At 38.8% G+C, this 22,014-nt stretch overlaps 1 pseudogene; it reads left to right on the top strand.

Annotated features, from left to right (window-relative positions):
- The first annotated feature begins 1,809 nt into the window (after positions 1–1,809).
- Positions 1,810–21,173, top strand: LOC142848523 (UBA-like domain-containing protein 2 pseudogene; annotated as a pseudogene).
- Positions 21,174–22,014: the final 841 nt, after the last annotated feature.

Genomic DNA, 22,014 nt, shown 5'->3' with positions numbered 1-22,014 from the left:
TAGATCAGTTCCCACTGTCTCCCTGGGTGAATGCACCCCTCGCGGTCCTGACTTCCTTGTTCTTGTTCTCCCTCCTCTGCTCTTCATCTGGGCCTTGGAAGCTCAGTCCAGTGCTCCAATGTGGGTCTCTGTCTCTATCTCCATCCATTGCCAGATGAAGGTTCTATGGCAATATGCAAGATATTCATCAGTGTTTATGGGAGAAGGCCAGTTCAGGCACCCTCTCCTCTGCTGCCAAAGGACCTAGCTGGGGAAATCCCCTTGGACACCCATGAACCCCTCTAGAGCCAAGTCTCATGCCAACCCTAAAATGGCTCCCTTAGTTAAGATATCTTCTTCCCTGCTCCCATATCCACCCTTCCTCCATCTCAACCATCCCATTCCCCCAAGCTCTCCCCAATACTCCCCTTCTTCCTTGTCTCTCTCCATCTCCCCTTCCCCCACCCACTCCCAACCCCGTGCTCCCAACTTTTGCCCGGCAATCTTGTCTATTTCCAATATCCAGGAGGATAAACATATGTTTTTCTTTGGGTTCTCCTTCTTATTTAGCTTCTCTAGGATCACGAAATATAGTTTCAATGTCCTTTGTTTATGGCTAGAATCCACTTATGAGTGAGTACATACCAAATATGTTGTTTCTTCAGCATCAAGATCTTAGCATTGAGTTCTGGAGCATAACTAGGAACAACTGCAATGGCCTATAAGGTTTTAAGGAGAGGGCTGTTGATCTTCATTGATTAACAACTTAGAAAAGGTAGCCCTTACCTGTTACTAGATGTTTTACTTGGTAGTCTGTTTTTTCATGAAGAGAAATTTTGTGTCTATTATAGGACAACTCTTTTAAAATTCATTTTTATTATGTTTTAGAAATTGCTACAGCAGTAGGCTTCTTTACAGTCTTTTCTAAGGTCTTTACTCTTCACTCCCAGTACTCTCCTCTTCTACCTTGGTCTCTCATTCCTAACTCTATTTATTCCTTCCTGTTCTATTAGCCCTCTTTCCTCCATCAAACCCTTTATTTTTCTTCTATTTCTTTGAAATTGGCCCTGTGGATCCTTAACTAGTTTTCTGACTTCAAAGGCACTCTGATTTAAACATAATCATCTAAAGATTCTGTGAGGTCATGCAGCATTTGTCTTTCTTGCCCTGGGCTTACTTCATTCAGGATGAAAATTTCTAAACCTAGCTATTTACTTGTGAATGTCATTTTTTTCTTTTCAGCTGAATCATATGTTGTATAGATATTCCACGTTTGCTTTATTTGTCATCTCAACAGGTGATGGGCTTTAGGCTGTTTCCATTTACAGGCTATTGTGAATAAAGTAGCTATGGACATTGAAAACCAGATATTTTTGTAGCAATCTTAAGTGCCCTTTGTAAATATGTCCTACAGTGGTATGACTGGGTACTACAGCAGGTGTATGTCTAGATTTTTGGCCCTATTGCTGAAACTAATACCTGGTATATCAAAAAACCAAACTTGTACTGACCTGAAACACATGGAGTTGAGAAATCAGAAGAGAGGGAATCAAAGGTAGATTTTTATCAAAACCTACTGTGTGCAATTGTGAAATTACCAAAAGAATAGCCAAGTCCCACAGCCTTGGGAAGTCCAGTGCAGTGGGAAGGGCCTTGGCCCTGCCTCAAGTGCTGTGACTTACTTTGTTGACTCCCTGTGGGGGGCCTCACTCTCTCTGAGGAGTGGAGGGAGAGGTGGGGAGAAAGCAGGAGGAGGAGGAGTGGAAGGACAGGTGGGAGAGGGAACCAGGATTGGTATGTAAACTCTGCCAAGCGCTGTCACTGCGCACAATGTCAGCTGCGCTCCTGGCCACACTGACGGATTCCTTCCCCGTAAAGAAACAGTATGACTTTCTATTCATTTTCCATGGCAGGGACAATGAGGAGTCTTAGTGACATGTAATAAATGCTTGACGGGGATAATAATGAGGGGGAAAGCAGGCTACCTGCTTTCGTCTGGCGGGAACGTGTGCTCTGCAGCACCCTCCACCATCAGAAAACACACTAGCTCTGCTATGTGAAAACACCATTTTCAAGTATCACCAGCACAGGAGGACACAGCGACTCTCTTTGTAACTACCTTTGGGTAACTTGGTAAACTGTCCACCTCAAAATGTGTGGTAGTGGCCTTGACATTTGATAGAAAGTTTGGCGTACAATAATGATAGCTCAGTGGGGTGGAGGCAAAGTGAGAATCCAGGATGACAGTCTTTGGGATCAAGCTGAGTGATGACGAGGACCATCGGTCCTCTAAGGATGGGTGCTGCTTTGTTCTTGGGGTGGGGTAAAGGTTGGCATCTTTTTAGGACTTAGAAGCAGGGCATCTATGACATGACCATGGCTGTGAATCTGTTCCCGTCCCTGTGCTCTCCTTTCGGAAGCTGGCACCCATAAGCAGATGACATATATCTGCAACAAATATCCCTGTGCTTGCAAAGCAGAACATCTGGGTGTGTGCGCATGCATGTGAATGTGCACACACTTTCAGACGGTGTGGTGGTTAGCATTAACTGTCAACTCTAGAGTTACCTGGGCAATGGTCCTCTTTGCATGCCTAGGAGGCGAGGGTTGCCTTAACTGAGTGAGCTGACGTGAGACCTGTTCATTATAGGTGGCCTCATTCCCCAGCTGAGACTTCTGTACATAGAAAAGAGTTCAGCAGCAGCATGCATTCATCACGCTGCTTATCTGGATACAATGTAACTAATGTCTGCTTCTTATCTGGATACAACGTAACTAATGTCTGCTTCTTATCTGGCTACAATGTAACTAGCACCTGGTTCTTATCTGGATACAATGTAACTAATGTCTGCTTCTTATCTGGATACAACATTAGCTAGCACCTGATTTTTTTTCTGGACACAATGTTACTAGCACTTGATTCTTATCTGGATACAATGTAACTAGCTTCCTCAGGCTCCTGCCCCTCTGACCTCTCCACCTAGGCACACTGTAACCTAGAACCCTGGAGCCAAAATAAACCCTTTCTTCCAAAAAAAAAAATAGAAAGAAAGAAAGAAAGAAAGAAAGAAAGAAAGAAAGAAAGAAAGAAAGAAAGAAAGAAAGAAAGAAAGAAAGAAAGAAAAAAAAGATGGTTTTAAAATAAAATTAAAATCAAAGAAATTACCAAAAAATAAAACAAGACAAAAACACGTAACTTAATTGTTCCTCAATTTTACCAAAATCATTAATAAGGGATGTCTTGGTGACACTTGCCTGTAATTTACCCTTGCCACATGGGAGATAGAGACATATGACTGAAAATTTAAGGTTAACTTGGGCTACATAGTGAGTTCAGCAACAGCCTGTGTCTTAGGTTTCTTGTTCCTTTGAAGAGACACAATTACCATGGCAACTCTCCTAAAGGAAAACATTTAATAGAGGTGTTGGCTTACAGTTTCAGAGACTTAGTCCTTTATCATCATAGTAGGAAGCATAGTGGTGTTCAGGAAAACATGGTCCTGGCTACATCTTGATCAAAAGGCAATAGGTTGTGGATTGTGACACTGGGCAGTTTATTGAGCACCGGAAACCTCAAAGCCTGCCCTCACAGTGACACACTTCCTCCAGCAAGGCCATACCTACACCAACAAAGCCACACCTCCTAAATTTGCCACTCCCTATGAGTTTACAGAGAGGGGGAAGCAATTACCTTCGAACTACCACAGCCTGAACACTTAATGAGAACCTGTCTCAAATCAAAAGTGAAAAGGTTCCAAGGAGGTAGCTCTGTGGCTCTGTGGCTCAGCATATATCAGACCTGAGGCTCAATCCTCATTAGCATCAAAATCAAATTACTAAATACCTACTGTACATGAAACGGCAATTAATTTGTCTAAAGAATAAGTGGTTGTGATTTTGTTATACACGAAAAACGAGTAACAGAGAATAACAGGGTAGCTGAGCAATACATGCATGTAAACAGAGAGCCTCACCAACCATATGGAACAACAGGCAGATGGCAGAGAACAGACGAGAAATCAGCTGTGTTGACATGGGCTTCTTACAGACTGTTAAATGTAGAGGAATAATCTTAATGCTTCTGAGAAATAAATGAGAGATCCGATAAAATTTGAGCTACAATTGATAAAAGTATCTCCAATCAATAAACAGAGCTCTTTGAAACCTGAGCATGGATTTTTGTACTAAAAGGCCCAAGTGAATCTTTAGAATCAATATTTTGCACAGTAAGTTCTCAATCATAATGTGATATGATAGAATCAATATCAAAAAACTATTAAAAATTCAAAATGCTCAAGGATGGGTTGGTATTCTTAAATGGTTTATATAGACAGGTGGGAATTTGAAGAACAGCAGATGTTAATAAAGCAAAAAAATATTTTAATAACAGTTAAACTATTGACAAAGACTGGTTAAGAACAGAGGAAAAGTAAAACTCAAAATTATTTCCAGAAACAAGTGCAGTTTACAAACTCTCAAAAGAGCTAGCCCTCTTCCACATAGGACAAAACTAGGTAATATCAGAAGAGCCAAATATAATGGAAAAAGTTCATGATCCTGTAAACACAATAAAGTGGTATCTAATAATGTACAACGAGCTTTAGGCTTACTAACAGTTGCTGGGATACTTTATTCTCAGATGGTGTCAAGACCAGGATATGTATGATCAGAACTGTTACAGAGCTGACTACTGATGCTCCTGAAGACCCCAGGAAACAGAAGCATAAGGACTGAACCATAAACAATAATATTCACATTTAAAGAAGATTAAGATGTGAACATAGCAATACTACCTATTTTTATGCCAGCAATAAATAACTGTAAATAATAATAAAGCATTGCTGAAATTTATAAAACAAAATCTGTTTAATGATTAGTTTTACCAGGAATATACATTCTATTTTGAATTCTGAACATCAGAATGTCATCTGGTTTAGAATAAATGACAGTATATCAATGTATTTAAGTTAATTTATCATCTCAATAAAGTTTACAATAAAATCATAGTAAGTATGAAGCACACTGAAGCACAAATTGAATGAGATTCACTAGTAGTTAATCGTGGTCTTAACCAGTATTCCCTTTTATTTTAATTTTTTAGATTTATTTTTATTTTTTATTTGTGTGTGAATGGATGCCTGCAGCAGCCTGATGAAGGTGTTTGATCCTCTACAGCTGGAGCTATAAGCAATTGTTAAATGATTCCCTTAGGTTCTGGAAACCAAACTTGAATCTTCTGAAAAAGCAACAAGTACTCTTAAAAACTACTGTTTCTATAATATTTTAGATATTTTGAAAACTCTTGAATTCCTCTTGCCAATTTCATATAATTATAAATAATACTGTCTGGGAGGTTGTTGGTAAGAAAACTCAAGCAGCCCATTGCAGTTTAATTACTTGTCTCTTTAAACAATCAATAGAGACTCCATCAGCTCTTTAGAAACCTTGACAAACCTTACCAAATAAATTGATGTTAAGAGTATAATCTGTCTTGTAAGTAATTTAATGCAGTCGAATCAATTCATGCTAAACATTGCAGTTGAACTTGATGTTGTCAAGACTGAGCATGGTCCGCATTTACTGCAGGACTCCGGCTTCAGTTTCTTTTTCATGGCGTTGTCAATTTATCATCATAATAGATATAGTTATGTGTGCAGTGCTCGATTTATTTTAGGTGTGCCTCAACAGATGACATGGTCATGGAAATACCCGGGGTAAAGAGAGGCAGATACATGACCAAATTAGGTAAGAATGGAAAGGTGAGGATGATAGCAACACATTTAACAGTTTCCTCGGTAACAAGTAAGAGCCACATGAAAAATGGTTGCCAAACAGAACTATTTTGAATTTGTTAAGTATGATAGCTACCTTAAAGGAGTTTAAAATAGTTCCTTAAAGAAGTTTCAGTGAACTGAAAGAAAAAAAAAAACACTAACCCTGATAAACTAAGATAGAATAAACCATGTAATACACTGTAGTTTAACTGGAAAGTAATCTAATAATCTCAGTTGTTAGGTATGAAACTGGTTTTCTTGAAAGTTCAAGTGGATGCTGGACAAATACTCAGCAGGACACTAGTCAGGCAATAAATCTATAAAGAACTCAGGATGGATAAATCTATAAATAACTCTTTTGTAAATATTACTTTTATTATTTCTCTTCTTAAATTTAATCAATTTATTTATTTTCCATCACAACCATAGGGAGGGGGAGACAGGAGCGATATGGCTGGGTGGAGAGAGAAATCTAAAGGGGAAGAGACAGGAACTCACTGGAGTGTGGAGTCTGAGGATTCACGGAGACAGAGTCTTATTCATTTGGCCTGAAAATTTGGCAGAGATAAAAGGTCTCTGTAGTGGTTGACTGCTTTGCTATTCTGATCTTAAACTTGAACTCCAATATCTCTGGATTTTTTATTATTCGTGTTACATTGAACCGATAAATGTATCTGCAGGATTTAAGAAGATTTTTCATATGGAAGATCTGGAATAATTAGCAATCCATGTTTGTCTTCATTCAATGACATCAGTCGTCATCATTACAAATTATATGAAGTTGAGTTGCTTCAACAAGGGCCTTTTGCTTAAACCTTGAGATGATTGTGTGCATGGAAGGATATTGTTCCATTCGTCACAGAACAAGAGAAGAAATGGATGACTCAGAGATGAAGAATTTGGAACACTTAATATGGACAATCCTTTGAGGAGCTTTACAGTGATGAGAAGAGGATGTATGAATGGTCCTGAGAAAGAAGCAACAGATCAGAGCCATTAAGAATGAATGCATGCCTACACATAGTACCAGGCAGGATACAAAGGAGCTGGGCGCCTGAGATTTGCTTTCTAGTTGCTCACTGCACTTGGATGTCTGTATTATTTTTTCACTTTTTAAATGACCAAAATGCAGGTGCTAATTTATTTTGTAATCTTCCAGATAAATAAATTTTTTTATCTAATATTAGGCCTTGTGAATGCTTAATGTTAGGCAGAACTTGGGAACAGTGTCCAAGCTAGCTACATGTTTTCTCCACAAAGGAGGAGTTTGAAACTAGGCAGTCGAAGATGATGAAGCATGTCTACGATGTTGGTGTCCTCAGTTCCTCTTCTATTCCTGCAAAATAAAACCTTTGGCCTTGAAAAAAGTTTTGCACACATCTTTCTGACCTAACGATGCTATTGTATAGGTCAATTACTACACTGAACACTGTCAAAGCATGTTTTACAAAGATGAATGGTAGTAACAAAGTTTGTCATGTTGACTGAAAGGTCAGATGTATCAAAACAATGCAAAATATATTCAAATTTAAAATGTATTATGCAGTTGAAAAATCAAAAAGAACAAAAATCTAGAGTGAAGTGTGATTTTACCACTGTGATTGCTCTTTTTATGTAAGATATTTTTAGTTAACACTCATCATGATTAATGTTCAAAGGTAAGGAGCAGCAAGAGGTGATTAGAGTCTATTGCACAGGGATATGTCAGTATTCCTGCTGCAACAGAAGCCAGTTTGTGCAGGACTGCTTTTCCACTTGATGAATAAGATGCTAAATTCTGTGTTATGAACAAATAGAGAAACTCACTGAAGTATGAGCAGTAAGGCAGTAGAAGAAGAAATCTCAAAGGTGATAATGGATGATATCATGTACTCCTGAAAAACAGATGTGAATAATTGACAGAGCAACTTCAAGAAGATGGAATTAATCTCCCGACCATCTGTGGGATCTCAATGACTTTTTTCTTCCAGTTAAATCAGTGAACAACCAGAAATACCCGTATGTTTCTCCATTGGACACTGCATTGAAGAAAGAGTGGGTGGCCTTTGCAAGAGCATGAACCCAACAAATCTCTTTGAACTCAGACATTACCATAATGTATTTCTTAGATAAACCATAAAGGCAATATAAATAAGCCATTGCATGAGATTGAGTAGACAATAAAAAGAGAAAAATAAAACAAAAAAGACATGTGGTGACACACACACACACACACACACACACACACACACACACACAATGTTAGGGGGACTTTGGACCCTGGTACCATTTGGATTAGTGTGTTCCTTGCTGAGCAGTGTGCTGGCTGAGGTATTCCCTTCTAAAATTTGGGGGTGGTGGTGGTGGTGAAAACCAGTCACTTACTTTCTGGTTTTTCTGTATTTTACATGTTTGGTGTATAATCTTCTTTCAATCAGTTTTGTAAATACTCATTGTGATTTATATTTTTCAATTTTTAATTATTTTCCCTTATTTAGTGTGTTTTTGTATGTGTGTCCACATACTTAACATGGTATACATATGTCAATCAGAGGACAACGTGGATGAGTTGATTCTTTCATTCCATCATGTGAGTTTCAGGTGTTTAACTTAGGTTTCCAGGCTTCCCAGCAAATGATTTTATCCACTGAATCATTTTACCAGTCCAGATTTAAATATTGTGATGAATAAATATGAAATGAGACCTAGATTAAATCATTTATAATGTGATGTGGATTTTAACATTAATAACAAAAGTTATTAAGTTATTCATTATTTATGAAATAATTGGTTGAATTTGTTACTAGAAGGTAAACTTTTGTCGTCTTTCTAAAGTTCTCTCATTATTAACTTTAAATTATGTATTTAAATACCATTAATATAATGTCAAGCATGACAACAAAGTATTTAATATTTGTAAATGGTAATGTAAGTACATTTTGTACAATAGGTAGTTAGGAATTTCAAAAGACTTAGTAACTACATTAGTACATTACTTTGCTTATGAGAAAATAAACAGAGAGACGGTTTATTATGACCACACAGTATTCTGGGTATAGATTATGAATAATATTAGTTGACACGAGTACAATAGAGAATAAGGTTCAATCCTTAAAGTTTTAGTATGATAAAACAATTTTCAATAATTTTGGAAAGAGTTAAAAAATGTCACTGTCAGATAAAGATTTTTTCTTCCTTGTAGTTTTATTATTACCTTTTGGTAGTATAGTACCTTTGTCATTTAAGGGAACTTAAGATATAAGTACTTGAAGAGATACTTCTGATTTTCTCTGTCATTAAATTCTGATGCTAAAATTGAGAAAACAGCAAACAGTACCCATGCATGGGCTATCAGATCCCTGAGATGATATTAGACATAGTTGGAGCAGTGATCCTATGAGCTGAATGACAGGGGAAAAAATTCAGTTTTTGAGCAGAGAAAGAAAGGAAATTTCAGAATAAAAGAATAGGAGAAAAAGGATCCAGCCTTTTCCAGAGATCTCAACTCCAAAAGGAAGTGCTGAGTTCTAAAGTGTGGAATGGGTGCAGCTACAAAGGACTGGAATCCTAGCTTAAGACATGAAATTTGCAATGTACTTTTAGTGCCAGTATTTTAAAGGGAAAAAGGGAGCAAGAGAAGGATGCACAGGAATAGGGAAGAGGGGGGTACTTAAGAGAGAAAGGCTTCAAACAGAGCAAATGCAGACTGAGGAAGGGAAACCAAAGACAAGAGACTCAGAAAACAACACCCTGGCTGAGAATATTTGCTGCCTGTCCAAACAGAATCCTGGGAATGACAAAGATGTATTTTATAAATTTTGCTACTTTTTTTCTATTTTCAAAGAACCAAAAAGATGGACCTTCATCTAAAAATAGTCTGTTTGGAAACAAAAGTGGTTCTGTCTTTCTAGGAATGTTTTGCCTTCTCTTATGCCCCCATTCTTCCCTGTATCATTGAATTCCCCTCTCTACTGTAAGGCATTTACAATGTGCACAAACCTTCTCTAGTGTCTTCCAATTTAAACATAGAGCAAAACACTCTTCTCTGAAAAGATTAAAATCTTCAGAGAAATATTACATTTCTTTCTTTGTTCTTTGACTATTGCAAATAAATTCATCAAAATAATTATTACTGCAATCTACAATCTCTAATTTACCCACATTAGTGACCCAAGGCTTTCGGTCTGCATTCCTCACATTCTTTAAGCAGAATGTGACTTAAATTGCATCCATCTCATGTGTATCAAGAATAATAGACTATTGTTCTATTTCTGAAATGTGCTTTTTTTTTTGTAGGGTCTACTTCTATTAAGTTTCTAAATATTGGAGTGACCAGCATAGTCTCTGATTCTGTTTCCGTTTCCTCCACAAACATTTTCTAGTTTTTATTGCTTATTCACCTTCCCTTAACTATCATCTGTAGTATGACACATCCCCATCTGCAGATTCTCTTCAAATTGGTATTATAAATTCCTATAATATCAACCATTTCTCTTTTGGGGGATATTAGATCACACTGTGAATTTCAAGTTTGCATTTGCATTAATTAAATAAATTGACCTTGGGTCACAGGGCTGTATTAGCACCTAGTTGACAGAGAGTAATCATAGAGCCTCAGAGGCCATCTGAGAGAGATAAAGAGACACAGGAAGTAATAGTGTGGGGTTTAGCGTGGTGCAAGTTTTTCTGGTTTGGAGAAGTGGAAGCAGGGGTTCCCTTATGGAAGCCAGGAAGGAGCAAAGGTTAGTTAGTTGCTATGCACCTCTCTGAGTTTGCAGGCTTTCACCCCAACCTCTGAATCTCTAGTCTTATTCATAATTAGAACAATAGAGATTAGTTAAAGCTACCTTTATCAGCAGCAACAGGGCTGGTGCCTTTGGGAGCAGAATTTTTGCCAGGCTGCTGCCTCAGCTGCCAGGCTGCTGCTAGCGAAGAAGGTTGGTAACTGTGGAGTTGGAATTGCTGGCTAACATAGCAGTAGATTAAAGCACAGCCACGGTGCCAAAGTTAAAACGTTTGACTCTTCAATGCATGGTATGACCACATGGACAAAGGAATCATGCCACCATTTCACATGAGCGCTCACAACAGGCAACTGCTGCTTTCTGGAACTCTGGCTCAAGCTTGGAAATGGTGGGAAGGGCGTTATTTAGGCAACAAGTTTTAGATAAACTACTGAGAAGTCAGTGGATTGGGTGAGATACCAGGGAAGTCATTTGGTAGAAAATTCAATAATATTAAAAGGAAAATATTTTCCATATTAAGAATGGGAAACATCACAATACAGGGTACTAAGACCCTGTATAGTGCTACTATGGATGATTTGAAAATGGAAAATTTAAAGAAGGGGAAAAATGATTTAGCTGGGATTAACAAATTGCTAGCTGTAATTACTATCAGTTTGGTAATTAATAGTTTATCCTTAAAAAGGTGGTTTGATTGTGCCAAATATGATAATTTGACTAATAAGATATAAGCTTTACAAAAGCATATTACTGACATACTTAGAAAGAATTACTTATAAAAATAAGAAAAATTTGACTGATAAGATAAGAATCTTAGAAGGACTTAATACTGACAAGATACAAGCTTTAGAAAGACTTCCTAATGAAAATAAGAAAAATACTCAGACACAAATAGAGAATTTTAGAGCAGAAATTACCATAGCATTGCAATATGAAACTGAAGGGGAGTGGCTTAAGGTTATTTGAACACTAATGTTAATTTATCAGTTACCCTATAAGAATGACATCTAGATGGTAGGTACCCAGAAGGCTATGCATAAGTTAATTTTAATCCTATAGGGATGTTAGATTTAGAGTTATTTAAATAAGGAGTCTTTTCATATGGTATGCATTTACCCTTTGTGAAACATGTTAAAATAATGGGCTACTGAGAACAGAACTGTCCCACAAGACTGGAAAAATTTAGTTATAGCAGTACTGGAAGCTAGTCCTCAGTTAAATGAAAAATATGGTAGAGAAAGATGTCTAGGGTCATAGAACAACAAGGGACTAGAGGTCATGAAATCTACCAAGATCAGCCCCTCTGTGAGTATAGTAAGCTGATTTGCACAAATAGTTTATGTTTGATGACAACACCCTAGTTCTTTGCCATAGAGCCACTTAGAATGCTTGGGACAGAGCTGAAGAATCAAAAAGAGGACCGAGTCATTTACTAAAATTATACAAGGCACAAAAGAAGTCTTTTTTTCTTTCTTTCTTTCCTTTTTTTTAAAATAAAGATTGGCCTTACCTGTAATTGAGTGATATCAGATATTAGACAAATACTAATTGAAACTTTGTCTTTTGAAAGTGCTAATTCAGAATGCAAAAGGATGATTAGAACTTTAAAGGCAAGATCAATATCATAGATGAATTGATTTGAAAAACTGCCTATTGGATCTCAGATTTATGATGATACTTAGATATGAGAGGTGATTTCTAAAAATTATAAGCAAAATCAAAATGTTAGATCTTTTGAAAAGGGATTGTAAGCAAGGTCTTCCTAGAAACAATGTGGTTTTGTTTTTTGTTTGTTTGTTTTTTGTTTTGTAAGAATAATCCAATTATGAGTGAGTACATCCCATGTTCTTCTTTTTGGGTCTGGGATACCTCACTCAGGATAGTGCTTTCTATTTCCATCCATTTGCATGCAAAATTCGAGAAGTCATTGTTTTTTACCACAGCGTAGTACTCTAGTGTGTATATACTCCATACTTTCTTCATCCATTCTTCCATTGAAGGGCATCTAGGTTGTTTCCAGGTTCTGGCTATTACAAATAATACTGCTATGAACATAGTTGAACAAATGCTTTTGACATGTGATAGAGCATCTCTTGGGTAAATTCCCAAGAGTGGTATTGCTGGGTCCAGGGGTAGGTTGATCCCGAATTTCCTGAGAAACCGAAACACTGACTTCCACAGTGGTTGCACAAGATTGCATTCCCACCAGCAATGGATGAGGGTACCCCTTCCTCCACAGCCTCTCCAGCAAAGGCTATCCTTGGTGTTTTTGACTTTAGCCAGCCATAAATAGGGGTCACAGAATCTACAATTGGCGAACCTAAAGAAGCTAAGTAAGAAGGTGAACACAAGGAAAAACATATCGTTATCCTCTTGGATAAGGGAAGTAGACAAAATTGCCGGGGAGAAAAGTGGGATCTTGGGGGTGGGGTGGGAAGGGGGTAAGGGGAGATGGGGAGAGAAAAGGTAGAAGGGAAGGAAGGGGGACTTGGGGAAATAGGAGGATCGGGATAAAGGAAGGTTGGATAGGGGAGCACGTAACCACAATTCTTAGTTAAGGGACCCACTTTAGGGTGGGCAGGAGAATTGACCCTAGAGGGGCTCCCAGGTGCCCAAGCTGAGGTCCCCAGTTAGTTCCTTGGGCAGCTGAGGATAGGGAACCTGAAATGACCCCATCCTAGCGCATTACTGATGAATATCTTGCATATCATCTTAGAACTTTCATCTGGTGATGGATGGAGATAGAGACAGAGACCCACACTGGAGCACTGGACTGAGCTCCCAAGGTCCCAACGAGGAGCAGAAGGAGGGAGAACATGAGCAAAGAAGTCGGGACCACGAGGGGTGCACCCACCCACTGAGACAGTGGAGCTGATCTACTGGGAGCTCACCAAGGCCAGCTGGACTATTACCAAAAAAAGCATGGGATAAAACTGAACTCTCTGATCATGACGAACAATGAGGGCTGATGAGAAGCCAAGGACAATGGCATGCAGTTTTGATCCTACGCAATCTGCTGGCTTGGTGGGAGCCTAGCCAGTTTGGATGTTCACCTTCCTAGATATGGACGGAGGGGGGAGGACCTTGGACTTACCACAGGGCAGGGAACCCTGACTGCTCTTTGGACTGGAGAGGGAGGGGGAGAGGAGTGGGGGGAAGGGGAGAGGGGTGGGAGTAGGGGGAGAAGAGTGGGAGGAGGGGGAGAAGAGTGGGAGGAGGGGGAGGGAAAGGGGAGGCTGGGAGGAGGTGGAAATTTGTTTTTTTTTCTTTATTCTTTTATCAATAAAAAAAATAATCAAAAAAAAAAAAGAATAATCCAAACAGAAGGCCCTAGCCTTCTGGAGTATGTAAAGCAGAAGGTGTGGCAAAGTCAAGCATTGGACTAATGATTGCAAATCAAAAGGGACAGGAAAGGCAACCCTTTGCCATTGGAAAACATTTTAGGGGGCCTCTCATTGGCCCCAATGTCAAATTTGGTTCAATCATTCCCTGTCATCATTGGGAAAACTCATCAGAACAGTTAAAGGACTTAATGTCTGTTGTTAAAATCTATACTATATCCCCTTTTTTTTCTTTTCAAAACAAAACTCTGAATCTATTCTCCTTTGTTCAACTTTCCTCCTGACCATAACCAATAACAAATTGTAACCAACCCCTTAAACAGTACAAATATATATAACCTATTGAACAACCAAAACCACCCAACCTATCTCTTGGAAATGGGGGCATTGTATTTTTATATTTACTTCCTGCTGCCTGGGTGGTGGTAGGGATGAAAGCATCTTTAGGGTAACTGGAAAAGAAAAATTTGTGTTAATTGTCAAATCCTGGTAGAGGTAGCTTTTTTTTCCCCTGCAAATGGGAAAGTGCAGGGCTTGCCTCAAGTCCAGTCTAGCGTGATCTGTGAGGTTAGATCATCTCAGCTAGCCACCTCAAAACTGTTCTGAGCAGTTTGTAGTCCAAAAGCTGATTTTTAGGTGGTGTTTTTCAGCTTAGTAATGTTATCATAGTCCTGGAGGAATTGTCATTGTGGGGTCCCATCCTTTTTTTTGGAGACTTCAAATGTCACTTTAAGGTGTATTCATGGTTCACTGTAGAAAACCGAGAGAGACTAAAACAAAAAATCATTTATAGAAAGGTAGATGAAATCTTTTTTCTAGAATTAGATACACATTATGACCATTAACATCATGACATCATTCTAAACTTTTCATGTCATAACTTTTATGTCAAGAAAAGCTGTTAAAGAGTCAATATAAAACCAAGGGATTGTGAAATTACTGGCAATAAGGTAGTCTTTAAATATTTGTTTTTCTTCTAGCCCATATCTTGTAATATCAGACTCTTATGACATGAGACTGAGATTTTGGATTTTACTTCAAAGAGCATTTTTTGTGTTTTGATTAAAAGCCAGCTTTAATCTTGCTTTTGGGGTATTTGTTGTTTATCTCTTCCCCTCAAAATACTGCAAACTCTTTTCCATGGCTAACTTTCTGCCCATAATTTATCAATTTTATCATTATTAAGAGGTACTACAATTTCTGCTGAGTTATTCCTGCTAATTGATGAAGTCTCAATTTTCCTTTTAGAATCAACTCAGATATTTCCACATGAATTTTTAAATTTTTATTCAGTTTATGTCGTGCAAAAATCCATGCCAAAGTAATATATTTTCTTTGTATTCAAATCCTGTAGGGGAATGTTTGGAGGATAGCATGACAGAATTCAGATAAGATACAAATATGTTTAATTCTTCCAATTATACTACCTCTGCTAACATACTAAGTCAGAAGGGCATTACTTTTTTAATTCAACAAATCTATTGCTTCCAGAATTTTTTAAAGCCCTCTTTATCTGTACCTCAACATGTTCATCGCCAGTAACTGACACAATTTTAATTAACACCCTCTCACGTTGCCTTTACTTTCTTTTCATTTTCTCCATTTTTCCTTGGTATAATTGACAAAAATATCTATTTAAGGTAGGCAATGTCAAGCTTTACTACGGATTCAGGAATATGTTGGGGAACGATTTTTAACGGTTATATTACTGCATCACCATCATTCATGCACATATATGAAGAACACTAAAAATCAATTGCCTTAGTAAAATCTCAGGGTAAAAAGAATCCTAACTTTGACAACTATACTGTGCCTTAAAGCACCAGGCTTTATCCAGACCACCTGAATGCTTCCCTAAGAACATTTCATTGCTTTGTATTCTAACTATTGTGATAGCCAAACTTCTTGGTGCCTATAACAATCCGGAAGAGTATGGCCCTGAATTCTTTCTACAAACTCATCACAGACATTTCCTTCTTTCCTTTAAAATCAATAAGCAAAACAAAACAAGCAACCTCAAACAACAACATAAAATGAAATATCAGAGAGAACACACAACAATGACGACAACACCAGTCAATAGTTTTTCTGGTCTTCTGTAAAATTTTATACATATTTAAAGAGTTTTTCCAATTCAAATGCTTTTAAACTATTTTGTTTTGCCTCAAATTCTTGACTTTTTTGGGGGATACAGAGTTTATTTAATGATTGAGGGGATTATAGAGCGGGAGGGGGGGAAGAAGCGGGGAGGCAGTAATACCTCTTCAGTAGATAGAGAGACCATATTTTTCTTTTAACCCTGGGGTTTATCTTTAATCTCAGAACTCCTTTCCTTGACATTTTTGTCTGAGTGATAGCCTCACATATTTTCCAAAAGTGCCTGTTTCATTTTTTGGTACGTATCAAAACTGTTAACTATGTGCTTTTAAAATACTGATTTACTGTCTCTTCCATTAGCCTGAACAAAAATGGTGACAGGGTTGAAGCCAGCCTTCCTTCTTAAATGTAATCAGGTTACAAAGATTATGTTCTGAGTATGGTTCAAGCCCTAAGCCAAGTGGATTGGTACTAAAAATAAATTGGCTATAAAAGATCATTTTATAAATCTCATATTGATAGAAGTTCCAATGGACAAAATATGACACTGTTAAGAGATAAGATAAAAGAAAGTTTTCAGGGTCTTCCATGAAGACTATCTTATTATTTCCTTGTACCAGAACTCAGACATATGTAGTCGTCTTGTGTTTGTGTTTTGACATAGTTGGAAATAGTTAATGACTTTTTTTATTATTAAAATCATCTTAACAAAGGAGACTCTAGTCTTATATATGTTTATAGAGTATTTTCTCTTTTCTCTCTCTTCTTTAATTTTTTTTTTTTGGTTTTTCGAGACAGGGTTTCTCTGTGGTTTTGGAGCCTGTCCTGGAACTAGCTCTTGTAGACCAGGCTGGTCTCGAACTCACAGAGATCCGCCTGCCTCTGCCTCCCAAGTGCTGGGATTAAAGGCGTGTGCCACCACCGCCCGGCCTCTTCTTAAACCTCTGTGAATCCAGCTGCCTCATGAGTTCTATGATCTTAGGAACTACTCACTTAGGATACTACTCACTGTATTGTTATTATTAATCCACAACATTAATAATTAGTATAAAAGTGATTCACATATAGGATCTAGTTTTGTATACATTTCAGTCATTTATTCAAAAGAAATAAGCATCTCCCATGTACTAAATATTGCCCAGCGTGAAGGGAAAACATGATACTATTCAGTGGTCTCAGGAGCTTGTTGACTGTAGGAGGGGAAGGTAAATAGCAAAGACATATAGGCAGGCTTGGGTATGAAGTAGAGTTTAGCCAAAAAGATAGGAGGGAATATTTTCTACAGATTGATGGAGGAAATGACCAAAATCAGATCTTATTTCTGCTCCTCATTAACCCTGGCCAAGGCTTTCTTGTTTCTTTATTACTCAATTTTACTCTTTTATTCCCATTCAATTAAAATGACTTTTGGATATACTAAGCATGGCTGTGCGCTAATGAACACCATTATTCTTCTTGTTGCTTTAAAAAGACTGCTAGGGACAAACAGGAAAAAGTATGCATAGTTGTTTTCAGCATTTCCCTTTAATATAAAATAATTTCTAGGCCCTTGAAAACAACAGAATTTCCATGAAGTTTTCATCATGGTGACCCGTTGTTCCTGTATCATTAACTCTGATGATACAACAGTCTTCTCCTGTTGCTATTTACTGTGCTTCAGCATCTCCTGCGGCAGCACGCAGAACAGGAGACAATTGAAGCTGGACCCCAGGGCATCATATTTCTAGCTATATCTGCATGTTAATGTGCATCAGGAAATGTGAATAGCAATTCAAAACATTATCTGATAAATAGCGTTGTGTCAAGTCAAGATAATGTGAACTAAATAAACAACTGGAAATAAATAATACCAGCAAGGAGGTATATGGAAATAGCAAAGTTTGAAAAATGGAGATTCAAGCACTGAAGTTCATAAAGTCCTGAGGTAAGTACTGCTTCTTCTCACATTTACCTTCAATATTAAATCCTTTTATAGTGTAATTCCTCCTTGGAGAAACTGAAACCTCACAATACACACACACACACACACACACACACAGAGAGAGAGAGAGAGAGAGAGAGAGAGAGAGAGAGAGAGAGAGAGAGAGAGAGAGATGAGAGATACAGGCAAAATGTGGCCTAGAAATACTCAGTGAGAACCATCATTAAAGAAGTTCAACATTTTCCCAAAGATGCAGTTAAATCCCCTGGATTCATAAATGTGACACTTAGGATGTATATGAACTTCAGCAAGTCAACTGAGCTCAAGTTCACAGGCCAAGAAAAAGTGAACTGTGGTGGTTGATTAAGAGACCCTAGAATGATTTTAAGAATCTTGAAGAGTAACAGTACTAATTTTTCTGATATATTAAACAAAATGGTATAACATTTGCATGTTCTTTCCATGGACAGCAGTTTATTAATTGAATGTCAAAGAATAAACACACAGCGAGTACCACAATATGCAGGTATATTAGGCAATCAATTAAAACTTGTGTATAGAATATGTAGAGTGATATTTGTGATAAGATTTAAGTTTTCAAAACGTAATGACTGGCAATTTATTTCCTCATTGTAAATTAATATCTGCCCTGTACTTAGACTTTTGGTGGAGAAGAACATGAATTGATTGTTTATACCATATGAAATTATGGGCTGGAAGAAGTAGAACCAACTCCATTTTAAGAAAGAATTCCAGTTTAGACAGGATTTAACTAAGGGTATGTGGGGGTGTGAATGCAGCCCAACAAAGTCATAAACACTGCCTAGAAACTGTGCCTGTTTGGTCAAAGTGACCTACCAGGGTTTCCAAACAACATCTGCTTGCTTCAAGAATCCTTATAGGTATCTGATTAACTGCTGTTTTGAAATTCTTGTCTGTTGACCGTCACTGTTTTGAAATTCCCCTATACACCAACCAATGAATTCGAAAGTTGTATACTCTTACCCAATCCTGAAATGCCAAGGCTTGTGCACCCTGCTTGCAGTTTTTCCCTTTAAAAACCCTTTACCTTGAGAGGTCAGGGCACCTTTTCTCCACCCACTGTGACGGTGTGTTGAAAATCAGTCCAGGCCAGCCTGAAAAATCAATAAAACCCAGTTCATTTTGCATCAAAAGCTGTGGCTCTGTGGCGTTCTTGTTCAGGGGTCTTATAACACAAGCACAACAGGCTCAGGATAAGGAAGTCAATTACTTCTGGGATAAAGAACAAGAGATGACATTTTTTTCCTAGCTCTTCCTCTTTTCATCTAGGAAAATCAATATTCTTACTTCTTGTTATTAAGGGTTTTAAAACAATTTAGAATCTTTGCCCATCTTTTCACACATTTGTGGTTGTAAAGCATGTAACACAAGTAGCGCCATCTTAATGATTTTCACTGTAGTTACATTTTCCTTAGCGATCAGGGAAATGCAAATCAAGACAACTTTAAGATACCATCTTATACCTGTCAGAATGGCTAAAATCAAAAACACCAATGATAGCCTTTGTTGGAGAGGTTGTGGAGAAAGGGGTACACTCATCCATTGCTGGTGGGAATGCAAACTTGTGCAACCACTTTGGAAGGCAGTATGGCGGTTTCTCAGGAAATTCGGGATCAACTTACCCCTGGACCCAGCAATACCACTCTTGGGAATATACCCAAGAGAGGCCTTATCATACAACAAAAGTATATGCTCTACAATGTTCATAGCAGCATTGTTTGTGATAGCCAGAACCTGGAAACAACCTAGATGCCCTTCAATGGAAGAATGGATGAAGAAAGTATGGAATTTATACATATTAGAGTACTACTCAGCAATAAAAAACAAGAACTTCTTGAATTTTGCATACAAATGGATGGAAATAGAAAACACTATCCTGAGTGAGGTAAGCCAGACCCAAAAAGAGGAACATGGGATGTACTCACTCATATTTGGTTTCTAGCCATAAACCAAGGACATTGAGCTTATAATTAGTGATCCTAGAGAAGCTAAATAAGGAGAACCCAAAGAAAAACATATAGGCATCCTCCTGAATATTAACCTTCAGCAAGCGATGAAAGGAGACAGAGACAGAGACCCAAATTGGAGCACAGGACTGAAATCTCAAGGTCCAAATCAGGAGCAGAAGGAGAGAGAGCACGAGCATGGAACTCAGGACCGCGAGGGGTGCACCCACACATTGAGACAATGGGGATGTTCTATCCGGAGCTCACCAAGGCCAGCTGGCCTGGGTCTGGAAAAGCCTGGGATAAAACCGGACAGACAATGAGGACTACTGAGAACTCAAGAACAATTGCAATGGGTTTCTGATCCTACTGCACGCACTGGCTTTGTGGGAGCCTAGGCAGTTTGGATGCTCAACTTACTAGACCTGGATGGAGGTGGGGGTTCCTTGGACTTCCCACAGGACAGGGAACCCTGATTGCTTTTCGGGCTGGGGGGAGACTTAATTGGGAGAGGGGGAGGGAAATGGGAGGCGGTGGCGTGGAAGAGACAGAAATCTTTAATAAATAAATAAATTAATCAAAAAAAAATAAAAATTAAAAAAAAAAAGAATGGTGGAGGGATTTCAAGAAATTTCACCTCAGTAAGCAATTTTGGACATGAATAGTTGTTGGGGAGTGCAGCCAGGCCCTCTGCAGGATTCCAATCAAATGTCCATGTGGGAGTTGGCAGCCAGCAGTGAGGCGAGCGGGCCAATCAGCAGCTGCAGTGGCTGAGCTGTGAGCGAGCCCAGGGAGGCCGCCCAGCGCCAGGTCGGTGAACAGGCACTAGCTGTGGCACCAGGTCATGATCAACCAGTTTTGCTGGCCGCGAGCTGCGAGGCCAACCAGGTGCAGCAGCTGCTGCAGGCGGCGCACTGGCAGTTCGAGACCGCCCTGTGTACGTTCTTCCAGGAGAGCAACATTCCCAAGAGCCACCACCATCCGCAGATGATGTGTACTCCCAGCAACACCCCTGCCACACCACCTAACTTCCCTAATGCACTAGCCATGTTCTCCAAGCTTCGAGCCTCTGAGAGCCTGCAGAAAAGCAACAGCCCCATGACAGCGGTGGCCTTCTCGCCCCCTGCAAACTTCAGCCCCTTCTGAGCAGCATCCCCACCCAACCACCTGACGTCCTGGATCCCACCCTCTTCCCCCAACTCCTTCCATCATCTGCACTGCCCACAGCTCACGTGGCCCCCTGGAGCAGCACAGGGGCCCACTCAGCAGAAAGCCATGGCAGCCATGGACTGCCAGAGATGAGACTGGATGGCACTGGGCTGGAACAGGGGCAGTCCAAGGTTGTGGGGACACAGAGCAGGGCTGGGGAGGGGGGGGGACATGAGGGCGGGGTTTCTTGAAGATCGCACTGGAAGATTTTATAAGAGAATTTCTGTGGGTGAGGGTACTGTAAACGTCCTGAGCCACTTGGGTTCTTCAGGAGTTTCTCTTTGGGAAAGTTTTTTCCTCTTTTTAATATATAACTATAATATATATGGTACAATAAATGTATGTGAGAGGGAAAAAAAATAAAAAAAAAATAAAAATTGTTCCACCATTGTCAGGATCTATTCTCAAGTTTTCTTATTCAAAATAGAAAGTCTGCATTGTTTTTGAGTAAATCTCAAATGCTGGATTTCCCAATAAAGTCTCGGTGTCCAGATGCTAGGGTGAACCCTGTTAGCTTGTAGAGGAGAGAAAAGCTGACCTTCTTCCTCTGCTGATGTTCCAGAAAAGAAAAGCTTTCTCCTGAAGCATCTCAAACAAAACTCTCCAACCAGATATCTCCCCCTTCTATTTCCTTTGCATCTCTCTCCATCCTCTTAAATCCCTCCGACTCTATGTGTGTGTTGTTTTTATGTTTACTTCCTCTCTACTAGTTGCTTTTTCTGCCTCTTGATCTATGGTTGACTTTATTTAATCTTGTTTACAAGAAGCAGAAAGTTCTTGGATTAACGGTGTGATCTAGGGCTGAGCCACACCAGAACTTGAAACAGATTTTTCCAATAAATAAGGCAATCCCCAGGGTTCACAGTGTGATTAAATATCCTGCGACAAGTCTGTAATCACTAAAGATCATTTCTTAGTAGCTCTCCTTACCTTTAACATAACTCTGTGTCCATGTTTTTATATCTTTGGGATATTTTATGC

Source organism: Microtus pennsylvanicus, chromosome 4, assembly GCF_037038515.1.
Source record: "Microtus pennsylvanicus isolate mMicPen1 chromosome 4, mMicPen1.hap1, whole genome shotgun sequence".
Taxonomy (NCBI): Eukaryota; Metazoa; Chordata; class Mammalia; order Rodentia; family Cricetidae; genus Microtus; species Microtus pennsylvanicus.
This window is presented reverse-complemented; position numbering and strand designations above follow the sequence as displayed.